This window comes from Eriocheir sinensis, chromosome 60 (genome assembly GCF_024679095.1).
Source record: "Eriocheir sinensis breed Jianghai 21 chromosome 60, ASM2467909v1, whole genome shotgun sequence".
Classification (NCBI taxonomy): domain Eukaryota; kingdom Metazoa; phylum Arthropoda; class Malacostraca; order Decapoda; family Varunidae; genus Eriocheir; species Eriocheir sinensis.
Window position 1 is genome coordinate 419055 of NC_066568.1, and position 21732 is coordinate 440786.

The window sequence follows — 21732 nt, forward strand, 5'->3', positions numbered from 1 at the left end:
CAACAAAATTATTTGCAACAAGTGACATGCGACGAACAAAACTCCTTCAAGTATCGGTAGTATCGGCAGAAAATCAGCCGATACCAATACAGGAAATCCCCGATATACGAAAGCTCGATGTACGAAAATTCGGATATACGAAAGTGAAAAATATAGGACAATTTTCGGTTCACGAAAGACATGCTTCGCATATACGAAAAGTACGACAGTTTCCGCGCCCACTGTTTCGTACCCGATGTCTATATCGGTCGCCGCGCGCCGTCAACAGCCTCACGCACACTCGCAGTGATTAGGCAGCAAATGTCCATGTCCAGTCCCCTCCACTTCAACGCTCATCACTTAGCGTTGCCAGTTTGTGAACCCCTTGCTTCGACTCGAATCCGAAACACATCCCAGCCAGCGTGAGGAAACGTGAGGGTGATGGAGGGGTTGGGGGGCTTGGAGTGGTGCGGTGGTGTACTGTTTGGCACGTGTTTCGGGCACGAGAGTCGAAACTGGCCTTTCACAGCTTGGGAAGTAAACATTGGCAATGTTAAGTGATGAGTTGTAGTGACGAGTTAGAGGGGATTGTCCTAACATATGTAATGCATTTCTATAACAGTAAAAGAACAGGAAATGGTAATTGTTTTTAATTATTTATGAGCCTTGCGTTTCATTGTATTGTGAGTAGTAAATTGCTTTTAAGCATAGTTATATTTAACTTTTTTTTTTTTTTTTTTTTTTTTGCTGGCGCTGGTCCCTAACCCCCCTATTTATTAACAATCCTATGGGGGAAATGGCTTCGATATACGAAAAATCGATAAACGAAAGGTTTTTTCAGTCCCTAACCCTTTCGTATATAGGGGATTTCCTGTACTCTCAAAATGTGCCGATACAACCGATACTGATACATGGGTACATCCCTACTGGAAAAGGTGGTGAAAGAATGGCTCCGGACAGTTAAACATGGGGATGCTGAACTACAGGGCTTCACAACATACTACTTATGCCAGTAATTTACAGGATAGTAGCAGCAGCTAACGGCTATAAAAAAGTGATAATTTTATAAGGACTAAGGGCCGCTTTCACAGTCATCTGGTACGCACCCTAACCAAAGGCCCTACCATCCTGGCAGCAGCCGTTACCATCGCCTCGATCCGCTTTCACAGTTGTTGTTTTCGTGGTATCGGTGACTACCAGCGCGGTAACAATCATGAAAAGACGAAGGCGCGTGATTCGGCAGTGTTGGTATGCCGGAGCGGAGGGAAATGTCAACATTACATCAGCTAACGGAGGATTATGAAGGATAAATGTGAAAAATAAACGTACAAAGAGTAAACGTGAAGGATAAATAAAGAATAACCCAGTGGGCACAACACGTGAGTTTCACATGAACGTCTAGTGGAAATCTTGTGGATTACTCGTGTACACGTGTTTTCACTAGATATTCACGAGATAAACACGTGTATAACTTGATCTAACATTCACGTGTATAACTGGATCCCAATTCACGTGGTTTTCCCGGGTATTACTGGCAGAGAAATTCATGTGTATAACTGTTGCAATAATTCAGGTGGAAACTATGTGTGTAAAACACGAGTTTGCATTTTATGTACATACATCAAATATGTATCCTACGTCTTATTCTATATATCTCGGGGTAATTCTCAAGTTATTAATAGTTATAATATATATATATATATATATATATATATATATATATATATATATATATATATATATATATATATATATATATATATATATATATATATATATATATATATATATATATATATATATATATATATATATATATATATATATATATATATATATATATATATATATATATATATATATATATATATATATATATATATATATATATATATATATATATATATATATATATATATATATATATATATATATATATATATATATATATATATATATATATATATATATATATATATATATATATATATATATATATATCTATATATATATATCTATTTATTTATTTATGTCTCTCTCTCTCTCTCTCTCTCTCTCTCTCTCTCTACTTTGTGTGTGCTCGTTGCCAATCAGAATGCTAGATATTATAGCATATTATGCTATATTGACCCTATTACCAGAAAGGTTGTGGCTTATCATGTACTTATATAAATATTATAATTCTGCTAAATAATGAATTTTTAAATTGTAAATCGCATAAACAGCCTTTCATTTGTTCTTAATTGACCGCAATTATGGCTTTAGCATCATGCGCTGAAAATCAGCGCTCTTGACAACACTGAACTGAACAAAACAAATCCAACATTTTCCCGCCTAAACTGCCTCACTCGGGACTTCGTGTTGAGCGGCCAACAACAGATTTCTCCCTGTTTTGTCTCGTTACCGGGTTTTCCTCTCCCTCTGTTGTGCATTAAGAGATATTGAAGACCCTGTTCGTGGACCAAAGGACAGTGAAATCACCGCAAACAAGGTAAGAATGTGGGTTGTGGGATTGTGGGTGTACCTACCTTTGACTCGCCTTGAATGCAGTGCTTCTTCTTCTTCTTCTTCGTGGGTGTTTTATGGGGCTAGTTAGGCTGTGGGCCCACAGCCTCTAGAGCCCCGTCAGTGGTAGTTGTTATCAGGAGTCGTTGGTTGTGTTGGCCGTCCTGTCACCAGGGCGGGAGTTAGATCCTGTCGAGTTGCCCCGACTTCTGCAGGAATGCTGTTAGGAAAACAGCTGGGTTTTATTTTACAGTATGACACTGCACAAGACTGTAATTACATCATGTACGTACTACTGTACGTGAAGTACCTATATATAGCAGGGTACAGTTCCAGTTTAACTACTTATTCACTTCTACATTGGAGACCTACCTCAAAGGGTAAGACTCCTTATGCTGAACATTTTGAGCTGCATATATGTATCGCAAATGTATAGCAACGCCGCCAGCGATTTTTTTTATATTTAACTTTTTATTTGTGAATGCTATCATGGGCGCCCCCCTGTCATCATGTACTTATATAAATATTATAATTCTGCTAAATAATGAATTTTTAAATTGTAAAGGATAACCTATCCTAACCTGACCCCAAATTGGCCAGTTGGAAATAATTTCTTGGATGTATCCCAAATTAACTGCTGTGCTTTAGTCTAGCTGTGCAAGTTGCCTGAATGTCTTAAAAACGAGACGAAACATAATGTAACCTAAACTAACCTGGGTATTTATCCCACTGAGGTCCACCCTGTTGCGTATTGATTTTCTTATCATCTTTATAATCCTCTCATTGAGTAGAACAATTTCTTCTAAGTAATCATCCGTCGTAAACTAGTAATAAGCGAGATACAATTTTTAAAAATATTTATAGTTATGTGTGTGAGAAGACGCGCCATTATGGCTGTCTAGGAGTCTCTTGGCTGCTGCGTCCCTTCCTCACATGACACTGGGCCTGCGCGAACTCTTGCGAGAAATTCCTAGATTCCTTCAACCAATCACCGCCCCTTTTTTTTATTTCTATCAGCCAGTGACATCGTGTCTAGCATCTTCATTCCATCCTGCTTCATTTTCAAATTCAGTTCCGCTATACGGCTTCCTTGTGTGCCAAATGTCCTAGCTCCGCCTCGTATCTCTAGTGATGAGGACTATGATTCAGATGATTGAGGTGAGCCAGGTTAGGATACAAAACATTAAGTTAGGTTACGTTACGTTAGTCTAGGTTCAGTTAGGTTTAGTTAGGTTAGGTTGTGTTTGGTGTTTGTTTATTAGTTTCTCATTCAAGAAATTCAGGATGCAATGGTTATTAATGTTTTTCATGTGATTGCAATATTAATTTCTGCCGAGAATCATTGGTTTCCACTCCCTCACCTCCGGAGGTAATAGCAATAAAACTAATGATTTCCGACAAAAATCAACATTGGAATCACATGTAAAACCCTAATAACCATTGCATTCTGAAATTCTTTAGTGAAAAAGACAGGGTGGACCTCAGTGGGATAATTACCCTAACCTGACCTAACTTAACCTAATATGGGGGATCCCAAGAAGCTATTTCCAACTGGTAAATGCAACTGATAATGAGATTTAAATGATCAGAATGTTTAAATCCACTGGTAATGTATTGTTATAAACTGCCATTAATAATACCTTTTTTCATAGTCTCCATGTCTGATTTTTGTCTTGATGACGCTAAAGTTCTCTAAGAAACAATGGGTAAAACATAAGGTACTATAGGTTCCTGCTGGAGGTCAATTATATGGGAGACTGAACATATTCTATTGCAATAAGCATGAAATTAATATTTCCAGGATGTGGAAAAGATCGGTGTGGCTGGAGGGCAGAAAAGAAGAGGAGTGTGTGGTACCATCTACCTGGATAGTTGAAGGCAGTCAGATTTTATATTGGCCATCAAAAGTTGATGCTCACAATGCCTTAACTAGTCGAGAAGACCCAGACCCCAAATCACGGAGAAAATTTCCATTGATAGAAGTAAAAATAGCTTCTGGTAAGTAATACATATTGTATTGACCACAACTGTAAAGCATTGGTAACTGTACTTCATCGGTTCCTTAGCCAAAATTTTATATGAAGTACTACAGTACGCCATCACTAACGAAGAGGTTAAGGCAGATCGAAGAGATCCTCCCTTATCTGGAAACTCTGCATATCCAATCCAACAAGTCTCTGGCCCCATTAATCCAAATACAGGAGGGATTATTGTAATCACTTTCAGTTGTCTTAATTTCTTCCCTCCGTAAATTATATGATCTGTCATTTTTCGCAATAGGGTTAATACACCTGAGGAGTAACACTTTTAAGGGTTTGGAAGTTTAAAAAGTTATTGAGTCATGTTTGCAGTGAAAACCTGAAATAGACAAGCATTTAAATGGGTTTCAGACAGTTATGAGGAATGTGAGCAGTACCAGCTGACATCAGCAGTAGACAGTGACAGAAGCAGCAGTGACCTGGATGGGGAAGATGGTTTGACCTTGCGTGGTAGGAAGAAACGTATGAAGAAAGCTCTGCCAAAGGACTTTATTAGTAGTCAGGATTTGGATTGTCCACGTAAGTCTGTATTCAGTTACTGACATTTGCAAGCATGTATAAGGTTTTTCTAGACAAAAATATGTACCTACATACATACACTATCTTCTACTCATGCTCATCCCTATACTGTCCAAACCCCTTATGCAAGAGTTAACCAGCATCTTCACTCTTTCATCCCTCACGCTGGTAAACTCTGGAACAATCTTCCTTCATCTGTATTTCCTCCTGCCTACGACTTGAACTCTTTCAAGAGGAGGGTATCAGGACATCTCTCCTCACGAATTTGACCTTGCTTTTGGACACCTCTTTTGTTTCTTTTCTAGGAGCAGCGAGTAGCGGGCTTTTTTTTATTATTGTTTTCTTTTTTGTGTACCCTTGAGCTGCCTCCTGTGCTCCTGTCACGCACAATCACTCTACTGCTATGCTCTAGTGTCAGTCCCCTTCCCTTAACTGCCTCCATCCTTTTCGCGGCCACCCTCTCAGATTCCTACCCCTCCCGTTTGAACGTACTATCTTCTTCACCAACCTGTCATCCTCCATTCTTTCAACATGACCAAACCATCTCAGCACACATTGCTTTGCTCTTCCTGCCAAATCTTGCTTTATTATAGGTTTGTAGTAGATAAGCATATTTGAATTATTAGATATTACCATAGTAAATTTTGTTTTGTTAACAGTTATTATTTTTTCACAGACTTTGCCTCAGGGCCATCTTTACAAGTAACAGTTGCTCCCCCCCCACCACAAAAGGTTGTCCCATACAACCATCAACACAAAGGCTTGCCAAGTGCAGCAAGAAAAAAATCTGAAAAGACATAATTCAGACAGGTAAGATGTAGCTGTATTCTACAACTAATTGCTTTATGTGATCATGACCTGATGTAGAGAAACGAATGCAGTCCATGTGCAGTAAAGGGTCATATTACTGTATTTCTTATATAGGATGAGGTCATCTGTGATGTGATCTCAATCTGAGATGAATATAGTATGACAAAATGTAGCTGTGAATCTATGTATCTATATATTGAGGCTGTTTCTCCTGTAAAAGGAGTGACTCCACTCTCTCCAAAACCACAAATCTCCTGAACTGTGGCCCCATCACCGGATGCAGTTTAATGTCCGACCAGGATAATTACTAATATTTCCTATTACATATATTTCACAGATGTGAAAGTAACCGGCAAAAGAAGAGTAGTTACCAACAGCAAGATGAAGGCAGTCAGCCTGATACCCTACACGGCAGTTTGGACCTTCATGACAACCACAGCCTAAGGAACAGATCTGACCGACAGACGAGACATGACAGCAGTGACCAACAAAGCAGACATGACAGCAGCGATTGACACAACAGACATGACAGCAGCGATTACACAGCAGACATGACAGCAGTGACCGACACAGCAGACATGACAGCAGTGACCAACACAGCAGACGTGACAGCAGTGACCAACACAAAAGACATGACAGTCGTGACCGACATGACAGCAGTGACCGACGCAGCAGGCATGACAGTCGTGACTGACACAACAGACATGACAACAGTGACCAACGCAGCAGACATGACAGCAGTGACCGACAAGGGAGTGATTGGATTCAGAATCTGTCTAGTGAAGACCTTGATGATGTTCAACCCTTGAACCAAGGAGAAAACCGTCAAAGTGGATTTCCTATGGATTGGGCAAGTAAGTTGAAAAGTTTTTGTGCACTGAGTAGTACTCAAGTGTTTTAAACACTGAACAGTGTAGTGCTTTTAATTAGGTGTTCCAATTCTTCTTGTATGAATATATTGTAAATGTACTAAGTTATGTTGTCTTAACAGTTTTACATCCTTTCTGGTTGCATTCATTAATGTGATAACAATTTTCGGTAACCTGACATTACAGTGAGTGTACCAAAGTCCTGCTGTCTTTCACTTAGTGGCACCACTCATCATCACCTGCAGGTTCCAAAGATTACACAAGTGTCCTATACCATGTACTTACAGCATCATGCCTGATTGTAATTTACAATGCTATGATTTTCACAATGTATACTGTAAATACTTTTTTTTAATCTGTCCAAAAGTATAAAAATTAATAGAGATGTAGCAACAATGTAACATGCCAGGGCTTTGGAAAGTATTACAATACTGAAAGTCTAAATATTATTGTTCAGCTTCCATGTAATTACTGCAAAAATCATTATCAATAGATTATTATTGGATTTGTGTTGTGATTTGTAAAGGAGTTATGATATTAAGTTAATAAATTATTAGCATTAATCTGTATAATATAGGTACTACTTCATATAAATATTTGGTGGAGAGTGGATTGTTGATTTGTGTGGGTATGTGTAAGTAGGAAGATTCAATGAGTAAGAGTGTAGCTCTAAATAATTTCCACACCATAATTAATATGGTTCACTCACTCAGATTCACCACATTTGGACAACAATATCTGAGGAGGATTGAAATATTGCCTGTTCTAAAATTCCAAGTGTATGTTAGAACTTCTTTTCCTCACTATTTTTTCCAGAATTCCAGAGGCGAGTCATTCATTTGTTGCTGGATATGAGGACCTCTTTGCATACTCTTACTGGCTCTACACCAAGTGACAATGATATATCAATTCAACAGCTGGACTCTATGGAGGATGCAGAGGCATTTGAAAATGAATTGTGAACACCCTCTTTTTGCAAAGAAATGACAGAAAAATTTGTCCACATAGGTGGAATTTCAGTGAAGGATATGATATCAAAGGTATTGTGCAGCATTATGTCGAAGAAGTTGATGTGTAAATACAACATGTATGGACAACGGGGCAAAGTAGCTTTTAAAAATACAAGATTGTGAAGTGTCATCACAGACTGTTATGAAGAAATTCAGAGATGTGAGTTTAACAGAAATACACATGATTGCAACACAATTGTGTAATGTCCCAAAAATGAAGTAAAGTGGAAACTAAATCATGTAGGGTAGTGGGCAAATAGTGATGCTGGGTCAGGGGATACCATAAAATCGGGTAACTTCAGACATTTTTTAAGGTTTTGGCCTATAAATTCTTGTAGAACTACACTATTTGAAACCTGTCCTTACTGTGAAAACTGTTCTATGATCTGTCCAACAGTTTGGTTAGACTCAGGAAAACTGTTGATACCCACATTTTTATTCCAGGTACGGTGTGCAAAAAAATGTAGCAACAAGATGTGTATTCTCAAAGCATGAACAGAAATTTGTATTAGTAATTAAGAGCCACACCTGTAATATCAAGGCATACTGTGTAGAACAGTCCTTGAGTTAGGGCTGAGGAGGTAAAACTAAAATCTGAAATCTGACTCCTTTATTTTGAAATAACTGCCACAAAATGGTTGTCGATAATGAAACTGGCTTTATAATGCTACCAAGAACTCAGCTGGAGTCGGAGTCATGGTAACTTTACTGCCTCCTGCCTCCTTTCACCCACTATTGCTGTGACTTGACTACAGGCCTGCCATGAATAACAGCAAATTGTGAAAATGATGTACAGTATTGTATTGTGGCTTTTCTTTCTCCTGATGGATATTAAATTTTACATAGTATTATATTGTATTGTGGCTTTTCTTTCTCCTGATGGATATTAAATTTTACATAGTATTATATTATGTCTCATTGCAATACATACTGCAATGCTGTAGTGCTTTATGTTAATTTTCTGTATTGATTATTTTCTTGTTTATCAGCAATGCATACCCTATATTGTTTAAAGATGTAAATGTCATTGTAGGATGTGTGTATTTGCATTCCTAAAATCCTGTGCTTTGTATAGAAAGATATACATTCACTTCAAGATATTCATGTATGTATTCCTTGTACTACCATCATAGTATAGTGCCATACTATATTATGCGTTGTAGTACTTATAAGGAATACATACAAATATCCTGCAGTACATGGATGTATATATTTCTATTCAATACAAGATTTTAAAAATCCAGATATACAAATCCTACCTTGGAATTTATATCTTTAAATAATATAGGACATGCATTGCCGATAAGCTAGGAAATTATCGTATTAATACAGAAATTACCTTGGAAATTACACGAGTAATTCAAGTGTTTTGGTCACGTGAAACACTCGTGTTCACGACATGTAAAACTCACGTGAAAATTTCTCGTGAATTTCACGTGTCAAAAACACGTGACTTCCATTTTGCGTTTTAGATCAGTTTTTCTCGTGATATTCACGTGTCATATTCACGTGAATTTGATCAGATTTATCCGAGTTTTGCCCACTGGGAACTGAGAAGAACAGATATGATGGAAAAATGTGGTGTCTCGCTGTAATACACCGCTCAAATCTGCTGATAGCCTAATATTTCCTAGGGATAATAGATGAAAATTTATTTAATAATGGTGACAAGCAATAAAGTTCTATTATTTAGCAGATGTCACAAGAGTGTCTCTTCAACTGTATATATTCATTACATTTGTTCATTATTCACACTTATTTAGCAAGCTTCACATTTATTCATTACATAACATGGCTGATTTCATTATGTGTATGCCGGCCCCTATGCATATACATACATATGAGGCTATCTAGAATAATACGAGAGTTTGACCAAGAAGGCATAACAAGTGAATAATGGTGACATGTATTAAAGTCCTCCCTTCTCCTTTATTGTGCGTTTTGCAACAATAAACATTCAGTCAATCAAACTGACATTCTCAGCAGGACGTTTACTGTCAGCAGGTGAAGTGAGTTCATGTCATTCAAAGTCTTCTAATTGTTTTCTCATATTACCATTGAAGCCGTGCAACGTGTTGCTGTATAGTGTGATATTTTTTTTACATCCATTTAAAGAAAAAATATAACCAATTGAGGGCAAGAATTTGTACTATTTACTATTTAATGTCATTGGTAAGCCCCATTGGGGAGCCCCCACGGCTACCAGAGCTCCGTTACCAGAGGTTCCAATCTCTGGTACTGATACAAACAAACAGCGCCGCGAAAGGCGACTGTGAAAGTGGATTTCTTGTTGGTAGCGGCTCATCGGTAACGATCAAAACAAACAAACGTGACTGTGAAAGCGGCCCTAATTAATAATTTAGATTTTTTTTTTTACTTTAATTAAGTACCGTGCACATCACTAATTTCGCCCGATTTTGAGAATTGGTGGCTACAGTTTTCTTGGCAAGCATTCTGATATAATAGTTAAAAGCACACAATACAAATGTGTTATCACATAATGAATGTCTCAGGAATTCGAAAATATACAACACAATGCTGTACTGTCAATGAAATGCACATAAAAAAAAAAAGGCAAGTGGTGTCAGCTGTTGTTTTCTGCGCAGTCAAGCAATGCACCCGCACCACCACAAGTATGTTCAGGCGATGACAATTTTTTCATGTAACACAGCGTCTTCCCATCATGATTCAGTGCCTGTCTGGCAGCCGAGGAGTTAAGGTACGTGTCATCTGTCTTTGATCACGATATTGTTTGCCAAATTTTGTTTATTTAAATTTACTGAAATGGCAAAATAAATGATACTATATGTAAGAAATTGGCGAAATTGATGATGCTGGCGAAATAAATGGCAAAATTAATGCATTTTATGCTTTTCACCAAATTACCTAAGAACTCAGGTTGTCATGATGCCTTCTATTAAAAAATTTAATCATGTTTCTCTTCTAGCTTACAATCGTGCCTAATCCCTAGAGGCCATCTCAGCCAATAAGAGTAGGCAAAAAACACTCCCAATGGTCTCCAGAGGGCATGCAATGTGCCCTCAAAGCATGCAGGGAGGATCAAGTTACTCCTTCTGAGGCTGCCAGGACTTTTAACGTACCAAGGAAGACACTGACTGACAGGTTACATGGCTAAGTTAGTGATGATTGCAAGGCAGGGAGGAAAAGGGCTTTGACACCAGGACAGGAGAGAGACTTGTGCAACTATATTGGCTACATGGCTGGGAGGGGATTTCCTCTGACTATTAATAAAATTTTGATGCTTGCTTGGTGTATAGATAAAATAAATAGAAGTGTTTGGATTATCAGGTCCTTGTGAAGGATGGCAGAGGTCATTTTGGCACAAACATCCCGTTGCCACCAAGATGAGACGACCTGACAGGATGGACAGAGGGAGGGCACTCTACTCTACAGTTGACATTATCAGGGACTACTTTCAGCTTCTTAATTAAGGAACATCTAAATAAGGGTGGATATTTAGAGAGACCTCAAGATATCTACAATTGTGATGAAAGCATTGTAGATTTAAATAAATGTACACAGAGGGTAGTTACTCCCAAAAGAATGAAGCATGCTCACTCTAGGGATGTTGCCTCATCAGAACACATAAGTATTCATTGCTGTGTGTCAGCAGCTGGACATGCCATACCACCCTTCATGATATTCAAGAATTCTTTTCCAGGAGGCAAGTATGCAAAGGATGGGCCTGATGGTTGCCTTTATGGTAAGCAAGAATCTGGCTTTATGGATTGTGATCTCTTTTTCACATGGTTTCAGCAACTATTCCTACCTCATACTCGTCCCACAGCTGAACGGCCAGTCCTGCTTTTGTTAGATGGGCATATTTCTCACTGTTCCCCACAGGTTATTGAACTGACTTGTAAAAATAATGTTACACTATTTGCTCTTGACCCACACACTACTCATATTTGTCAGCAGTGGCATACCCAGAAAATTGAAGGGGGGGGACAATAAATATATATATATATATATATATATATATATATATATATATATATATATATATATATATATATATATATATATATATATATATATATATATATATATATATATATATATATATATATATATATATATATATATATATATATATATATATATATATATATATATATATATATATATATATATATATATATATATATATATATATATATATATATATATATATATATATATATATATATATATATATATATATATATATATATATATATATATACATATATATATTCTGTATTATTGCAGTATTCAGTATTATTGCAAGCGCAGGGATCCTATACAGCTTGAGGATTCGGGTTAGATCGCTAGGGTAAATCTATTATTTTTTATACATACCTGCATTGATGCATACATATACATACATTGTACATTTTAGAAGTTTGTTGGTAGCATATAAGTACAACATAAATCTGGGAGATTTAAATACTCTTAAAAGTACTAATTTTATGTTACTTGAGCGAACATTACTTTTAAAATCTTCTTCATTTCTGTAATTTGGACTGCAAAAACCTACCCTCGAAACAACACTGCTTACTTTAGAACTACATATTCTGATAAAAAAGTAATATACTGGCAAGGAAAAAAAGTTATATTTATATAACATGTATAATCTTCATTTATACAGGCTGGTGCTGTAACATATTTTAACAAGATACATTGAAACTGGGTCAGGTATTTTATGAATATAAAATTAAAATTAACTAGATGAATTAGATTAGTTACTGTTAACAACAATACATTGAAACTGGTTTACCTCAAATTTAGGCGTCTGTTCTTACGTGCAAATTCATCAAGGGCTTCATGATCAAGATTTGTGTCACAATAGACAAAGTAAGGCCAGTCCATTTAAACAACTTTCACTCATTGGGTTCCTAAGGTATGTTTTAAGCAATTTAAGGGCACTAAAGGATCGCTCATTGGTGGAAGTGCTAACAGGTAGGGTTGAAAAAATTGCAATAAGGTGAAAAATTTGGATATGTGCCCAATTTTTTGGCACATGCCAATGTCTCAACAACTTGCTTTGACCTCTCATGAGATTCACGACGCTTCCAATAACTCTGCCCCCGCAGATATTCATCTTCAACGAGATCTGCATCTCCATCAAGAAGTTTTCAATAAAATTCAACTGCCTCCTTCAGTTCACTAAAATAAGTATCAACTGAGAGGGAACAAGATTTCCCAACAAAAAACTCCTAATTTGTTCAGATGCAAACCTTTCCCTGAGTTGTGCTATAGCAGTGTCCGAAAATGGGAGAAAAGTAGCTCTTCGATAGTACTCCTATGGAGTTGGTGTTGGAGGGTTAGCCTTCATTATGTTTCTGATGACCACTGATTGTTCAAGGCTTCTGGATGATATCTAAGTACCTTTCCTCAGCTTGGGCAAAAAGTTGGTTGAACTTATTTCCATCACAATAGGACTGAAATGCATCTATGCAGCTCTGTGTAGCTACACTTCCAAGAGCACCCATCAGCTCTTGTTGTGACCCCTGCAGTTTTCTGGCAAGGGTTTAGTGACACTTAGAACTAAGGTGAGCACTTCCAAACTCATGAGAAAACCTGGGTCACTTATTGCTTTAGATCAGGCTTGGCTGCTGATTCTTCACCTACGTGTTTTGCAGTAATTATTCTTAATCATTATTTCATTATTTACCCACCTGATTAACTGAATTATCCGGGGCATCAGCCGAGTCAGTGGTGACTTTCTTACACCAGATAGAGTACGTACGTGAAGCGTTTTCTGGCGTTTTGTGACCAAGGAGGAAATATGTAAAGGATGGAAAGGCACAAATCCTAAGCCTGCGGGAATTCAAGAAATGACACACGCTATAGTAAAAAAGTACTACATAAACAGAAAATGAAGTCTATCAATCATAATTTTCAGAAATTTGGAATTTGTGGTCAGAAAAATATACGGATAACATGAATAGGCTACGGCCATGCGAGCCTACGTCGTCAATGAATGTTTCTCAAAATAGATCACCTGCTCTTATTCAACTCAGCAGCTCCATTGTTGAAGTGCTGAACACACAATAGTCACTCAGCCACTCTACACTGTCCACTGTCAAGCACAAAACGGTCATTAAAGGTGGTAATATAGCGGCAAAGGTCGACCTTACAGGTCCCATACGCGTGTTGCGTCGCCTGCCACGCTCCCCGTCATAATACAGAAGCACATTACATACTCACCACTGTCACCAGACAAGTTCACTTGGTGCCTCTACAGTATAGTTATATAGTCCTCCAATCACTTTGACAGCACCTTACACCTAAAATCAAGTAAATACGAGAGGCAAGAAGGAGAGAAGGCACACTTACGACTTTCGTGCTCTCTCTCTCTCTCTCTGCCAGAGCCATCCCAATCTCATATTCCTCTTCTTCCTGTCTCCCCGCTCCCGCCACAAACGGCGGAGAGGTGTTTACCTCTCCGCCGTTTTCAGTTGACAGCTTGACATCGCACTCTTCACACAATTTTATGAACCTATCATTTAACATCTTACTTTTTTTTCACTCAGAGCACACCTTATATCCTACCATTAACTCAAAACCAAACCAAAGGGGAAATAACTCGGTCAGTCGATGCCACTGAGCTCTCAACTCCACACACACACACACACACACACACACACACACACACACACATTCGTAATCGTAATACTAATATACATATTCCTATTATTTTCCTGTAACATTTATTTATTCATTATTATTTTTCTTTGCAAAAGGGGGGGAGGCCATGGCCCCATGGCCCCCCCCCCCCTCGGTACGCCACTGTTTGCCATCAATAACTTCTTAAAAGTTTTCTTTTCTTTTTTTTAATCTGCCCTTGTGAGGATGAACTTTATAGATCTGAGAGTGCTGTACTTCAATTCAAGCTGTGAGGATAATTCTTTAATCCTATGTTATTGAGCATCATCATGTCTTTTAGTTTACTCAAAATGTTTTCTTTATTTTCAATTATTTCATGCTTCATTATTTTTGCTATAAAATTTAGCATGACAATATATATATATTTTTTTTTTAATAAGAGGATACCATTACATTTGTCTCATGTGTTTCTATATGGTATATTTCCAAATCTATTGATAATTTGTTGAGATAATTTTGTAGAGTTTTTATAAATTAATCCCTGTAATCCAAGATGCATGTTGGTAGCATTAATTGCCAGCAGTACTTTCTCTCCCTTAACATACCTCATTTACTGTACACATATAAAACTTACTTAATTATCTAACAGCCTCCTTACATATATCTACCAACATTTCAGTCTAATCCGTGGTCTTTAAAATCATTTAAATCCCGAGTTTAAGCCAGCATTTTTAAATACCGTGCCCCCGTTCTTTCTCTACTCCCCATGCTAAAAAGCCTTGGTTTAATCATGCTTGTTCTCATGCAATTAAAGATAGAGAGGCAGCTCACTAAAGGAACCAGAGCCTTCGCACTCCTACTAACCATGAACTTTACATTTCAGCCTAGAATCGTGCCAAATCTATTCTCCGACTTACCAAAACATCTTTCATCAACAGAAAATGTCAACACCTTGCTTTTTCCAATTCTTCCCGTGACTTCTGGCACCTAGCCAAAAATATCTCCACCAATTTCACTTCCTCTTTCCCTCCTCTCCTTCACCCTGACAAGAGCACTGCCGTCTCGTCTATCTCTAAGGCTGAACTCTTCGCTCAAACTTTCTGTAAGAACTCCACCCTGGACGATTCTGGACATATTCCTCCTACTCATACCCCCTCTGACTCCTTTAAGCCTGCTATTAAGATTCTTCATAATGATGTTTTAAATGCCCTCTCTGGCCTCAACTCTCAGAAGGTTTATGTGTAGTGCGGCGACGGCCTGATGAACGAGCCTCCCATAACCCACTTAGCCAGTGGGGTACCTCTTTGGCCGACTCGGTAAGGAGTGGCTCTCCCGTCACGCTGGTTGCGGGTTCAATCCCAGGAGGAGTGGCTCTCCCGTCACGCTGGTCGCGGGTTCAATCCCAGGCAGCCGGGGAATACCCTCACTTTGTCTTGATTAATTTCTCGTGTTATTTCGATACACGCAGAGGCCGTGTTGAGAAATAGGAAGGATGGAAAAATAAGCTCGTCGGGGCATTACATATGGACCTGATGGAGATGATTGTCCATAAAAACTGTGCTTCCGTGCTGACACCCTGCCTGGTCAAACTCTTTCATCTCTGCTTATCAACTTTCCTTCCTGCTGGAAGTATGCCTTTGTACAGTCTGTGCCTAAGAAGGGTGATCGTTCCAATCCCTCAAACTACCGCCCCAAAGCTTTACTTTCCTGTCTATCTAAAGCTTTTGAATCAATCCTTAACCGGAAGATTCAAAAGCACCTTTCCACTTCTAACCTTCTATCTGATCGCCAGTATGGATTCCGCAAGGGGCGTTCTACTGGCGATCTTCTTGCACTCTAAAGTGACTCTTGGTCATCCTCTCTTAGCCGTTTAGGTGAAACTTTTTCAGTTGCGCTGGACATATCGAAAGCCTTCGATAGAGTCTGGCACCAGTCTTTGCTTTCTAAACTGCCCTCTTTCAGATTCTATCCCTCTCTCTGTTCCTTTATCTCCAGTTTCCTTTCCGGCCGTTCTATCTCTGTGGTGGTATACGGTCACTGTTCTTCCCCTAAACCTATCAACAATGGTGTTCCACAGGGCTCTGTCCTATCACCCACTCTCTTCCTGTTATTCATCAATGATCTGCTTTCCATAACTAACTGTCCTGTCCACTCATACACCGACGACCCCACTCTGCATTTTTCAACTTCTTTCAATAGAAGGACCTAAATTGCGCCCTTTCAAAGATTCACGAGATCTGGGGGGGGGGGGTATCATTCCTGTGAACCCTACTACTAGCCTACTTATTATAATGATACTAATAACAATACTACTGCTACTACTACTAACACTTTTACTACTACTACTACTACTACTAAAACGTTTACTACTACTACTACTACTAAAACTTTTACTACTACTACTAATAATAATAATAACAAGACATGTTGCGATTACTTATGTTATGTAATCGATTACGATTACGGTTACTTCATATTTTCACGATTACGATTACAATAAAATTAGGTGTAATCGATTACGATTACATGATGTATTAATCGTGATTACAATCGTGATTACAGGAAGGACTGAAAGGTGAACTTGCAAATTTCATACACATGTACCATACTAAATATTAAATTGGTTGAATTACTACACATATTTAGAATATACATACTTGCTGTGCGAGAAACTATTAGCTAAAACTTTGCTAATGTAATCACAAAAGTAATCACAATTACAATTACATTATTAATGTATTCAATAACGATTACTTAGCAAAAAACAAGAGGGTAATCGATTACAATTATGATTACTTGAAAACTGTAATCGATTGTAACTGATTACGATTACAGATTACAATTACCCCATGTCTAATAATAATAATAATAATAATAATAATAATAATAAAAGAAATAATAAACATACAAAGTAAATAAAAGATATTGCGAACTTTATCGTATTTGTATTTGTAAAAAAGCAAAAAAAAAATAAAAAATGCTCACCAAGCGGCGCCAGATGGATTTGGTGAATTGAAATTTTGCTTTCTTCCTTTAGTATGTAACTCTAACAGATCTAACCTTTAATTGCAATGCTAGCAAATATTATGTGAATATTAAACATAATATATATATATATATATATATATATATATATATATATATATATATATCTATATATATATATATATATATATATATGAGAACCACCTCAAACTATTACAGGTGTCTGTAATTTTTGTTAAGACCATTATATTTTACTGTTGTAATATAATCATTCATAAATTCAAAGTGGACAATGAAGTTTCATTATCACCAATAATAAATATATTAGGTGACTAATATTGTTATACTCTTCCAGATTCTTACTTAGTATGATTTACAAGTGACATGCAAAAGTAATTTGTAGCATGGTATAATTTTTCATGCAAATTTAATTTTTATTGGTTTAGTTAAGTAACTATAGTATACTATATTTAGAATTATAGTTATAATTTCAGTCGTTGCAATACATTTATTTTTTATGTCCTTGTGTATACGTGGTGCTGTAGTATTTGTGTGTATATATATATATATATATATATATATATATATATATATATATATATATATATATATATATGTGTGTGTGTGTGTGTGTGTGTGTGTGTAAGCCAGTGTGGCTTGTGGTAAAGGTGAAGGGGGAAGTGGGTGAGTGGGGGCTGGGGCTAGCATATTATATGATCAGCATATGGGCGGCATATGATCGGCGTATGGGAGGCATATGATCGGCGTATGGGAGGCATATGATCGGCATACTACGTCGGGCCTCCGTTATGACGATGAGCAAAAATGACATCGGGCAGACGGCGCTTTGCACCGTCGGGCCGCCGCAACGTACAACACATGACGGCTAGGGTTATGACAAAAAAAATTTTTGGCGAAATTTGAAATTCCTGCTATGCCATGTGATGAGGTTCTAATCGTTCATTATATAAATCACAATTATTGTGGTTTTGCGTGAAAAAGTTTAACAGAAAATTTTTCAGGCATTTTATGCATTTATATAATAATATGTTTATAACTTAGGTTTCAGAAAATTCAATTTTGTATACGTGATAATTGATCACAAGAAAACGTTGGATGATGCCACAATATCATCAGTTTGTGATTAGCAGCAAATTGTTCATTAAAATTCATACCAGGCAAAAAATTTTCATTTCGAGTCATAACCCTAATGACGGCCCGCTGGAAACCCGACGTACGTACTTGTGTTTGCTGGGTCTAACCTAACCTCGAGTTTCAGACACGCCCGCACAGCTTGTGAAGGCATGGGCGTGGGAGGTTTACGAGATCTGTCTGCCATGTGCCGAACCATCCACACCGAACCACATGTTACACGTAATTTCCGCTTCCCTGACATCATTACCCTCCTGGGCACCTGCACGAAGGCCTATAGAATTCACTATATAATGGACGCGTCATGGAAATGACTATTTACATGGATATTACCTGATTAAAGATGACGTCGGCTGTGCCTCCGCGGATTGCAATGTTGAGGTAATGGAGAGGCTGCCTGGATGCGCGCGCACACCAGGGCTGCCATCCTCGCAGCAGAGAATTATCGTGCAGTGTACTCAAAATTATCGTATTTACAACCAAATTTTCGTACAGCCGGGAGAGAGGGGAAAAAAAAAAAAAAATATATATATATATATATATATATATATATATATATATATATATATATATATATATACATTTTTTTGTGTGTGTGTGTGTATTTCGTTGGGGATATACCCCAAGGGTGGAAGGCGGTGCATGCCGCACAACCACCCAGACGGCTGGTAGAGAGATGCCCAATTCCTCGACTATAGAAGCTCTTCGGTCAATTTCTCATACCGTAATCTTCGAGGGGCCCGCCGCTCCGTAAGCGAAGGAAAGGTGTTGAGGGCCGAAATTGTTGGAATCTGGCAAGGGGTCGAGATAGGCACATCTTCGTGAGCCCTTTCGCATATTTTATGCGTCAATTCTGCACTTCTCTCATTAATTTAGTAATAAATGATCCAGGAATTATAATAAAACATATTTGATCTAATATGAATCTGCAAAAGTTTTTTTTTAAATATGATTTAAAATGTTGTTTAAGACTTTAGGGTTGTATCATGATTTTTAACCCTTGCCGAGTTGCCGTGTCAACACGCGTCCTTGGTCAACTCAAGGAGCTAGGTAGTCTTTTCCTATAGCCCCGATGGGGCTCGAGCACTTTTCTAACGGCCCCTTGCTTGACGCGATGGTAGCGAGGGACAGAGAAGTGATAACGCCGGGCACATGTGGACTCCTGGCTGTGAGCGTGGAGAGAGGCGGAAACCAAGGGGTGCTGGCTGACGTCACTCCCATTCCCCTGGGCCGCCCCTCTCGTAGGCCTAGCTAGCATGGTAACACGGAAGCCAGCCCTATCACTCATGCTATGTCCCCAATTATACCTATATTTGCCTTTTAATCAACCGTTTTCTTCGTGATTATACATTGAAAAATATGTATGATTACACTCATATATGTAAAATGCTTCAATTATCAATATTTCCGTGTAGAGATGTTTACAGAGGCTACCAACCCAACTCGGAAGAAGCCGTAACGGAGGAAGGGGCCGAGATCACCTTATAGTATCCGGCAGAAAGGGGACACCGTTTAAGGGAAGAGGAAGAGGAAGGTTTAGAGGCTGCCTTATGGTACGGCCGTGTCGGAAAGAGACCACCTTTCCACCCCATTGCACCGGGCAGGTCTCGAACCCATACGTTCCGGCACCCCGCCGGAACGCAAGGCACAGACTCTACCACGGGACCACGGGAGCCCCAATTCATTTGTTTATTAGGAACAATAACACAGTTATATATCCATTTGTTATTGGGAATATTATGAAAATTAATGTTGGTTTCACAACCTTATAAATACAAAATAAATAAACAAAACTTGCTGTATCTTAATGGTGAAACATTTCATATTTACTGTAACGTCTTTTTTTTCAAGGCAACGCTACATTCCTTCTGACGGCCACTGGTTAGATGGTAATGTGGTAGCGGGGTGGTCGTCTGGCTATTTCCGAGCGGTTGTCAATGATGTTGAAACAAGCCTCAGGACAAGTGAACACTCGTTCTGGGTTGTGACAAGGATCTTTACACTAGCGGGGGATGTGATGGTTACCTTTAGTGCGGTAATTATGGAAGGTAGGGGTGGGCAGGTACCGGTACCAGTACCGGTACTAACGGTACCAGCTAAACGGTACGGTACCGGTACCAGATTGCTCGGATTTATTTATTGGATTTATTGATAATTCTTCATGTCCGATTTTTTTTTAGGTTGCTAATAAATATTGTTATTGTTATTAGACTATGATCGAGTACATCCATAATAACTATACATGCTATTTTTTTTATCGAAAAAATAAATATTCACTTCATTCAGAGAGAGAGAGAGAGAGAGAGAGAGAGAGAGAGAGTTTTCTTTACAGGAAATTTATTTGGGAATTTCATCAGAAGTCATTAAGATAAAAAAATACTCCTTCGGGTACCGGTACCGGTACTAACGGTACCTGAGTTTTCGGTACCGGTACTACCGGTACTCAAATTAACGGTACTTGCCCATCCCTACCCCATACCTCTCCCATCCAATAACTTATCTAACCTCTTCTTGAATGTATCTATCGTGTTGGCGCTCACCACATGACTTAACTACGTCTGTTCCACTCACCCACCACTGTTGGTAAACCAATTTTTGCCTATGTCTTTGTTGAACCTGAACTTATCCAACTTAAACCCATTGCTACGTGTCCTATCCGGTGTGATGTCATCTGCCATCCACGAATCCTATGACATCCCATCCAATCTGCGCATGCGCGGGATTTGTTTACAAACAAAGGGTTGATGAATGGACCGTATTGGCTATACAGGAAGCGCCACATGTGGCCACTCAACTCTTAGGTGAATGTTCCATAGAGTTCAAGTTATAGACTAGAGTGCGTTTGAGGCTGTCTCAGGGATACACAGCCATGATACCACCGTCGCCCCAAGCCGATGAATGCACACACTTCACTCCTGCCCGATATAATTTTTTTTTTCCATGTCAAATAGTAGTCAGGAAATCGGGTAGGAGTAAAGTGTGTGCAGTCGTTGGCTTGGAGCGGTGGCGGCACCAAGGCCTTATATCATGGAGGCAGCCTTAGACGCACTCTAGTACATAACTTTAGTTCTGTGGAAGTACTGCTTTGACAGTTCAGTGAGTGGCCACGTGTGGCGCTGGCTGTATAGCCAATACGGTCCATTGCGACACGGTACCGTGTCTTTGTCGACTGCCTATCGCGATATGTCCCACTTGAGTTTTTTTTAAATCTTTTTAAAAGTAGATGTTGACGTATGTTTTGAATTTGAAGCT

At 38.3% G+C, this 21732-nt stretch overlaps 2 long non-coding RNA genes across 2 annotated transcripts in view; one reads left to right on the plus strand and one right to left on the minus strand.

Moving 5' to 3' along the window:
- The window catches only part of LOC126985658 (uncharacterized), a 55291-nt gene extending 36395 nt beyond the window's left edge, over positions 1-18896 (minus strand). Inside the window, exons 1-2 of the long non-coding RNA XR_007738840.1 lie at positions 18814-18896; positions 2508-2704 (exon numbers count right to left, since the gene is read on the minus strand). This is a non-coding gene — a long non-coding RNA (uncharacterized LOC126985658). The remainder of the gene's footprint in view (positions 1-2507; positions 2705-18813) is intronic.
- Positions 2214-8543, plus strand: LOC126985657 (uncharacterized). The gene is made up of 6 exons (XR_007738839.1): positions 2214-2470; positions 4286-4482; positions 4875-5042; positions 5719-5852; positions 6190-6706; positions 7538-8543. It is a non-coding gene; the product is annotated as an uncharacterized LOC126985657 (long non-coding RNA).
- Positions 18897-21732: the final 2836 nt, after the last annotated feature.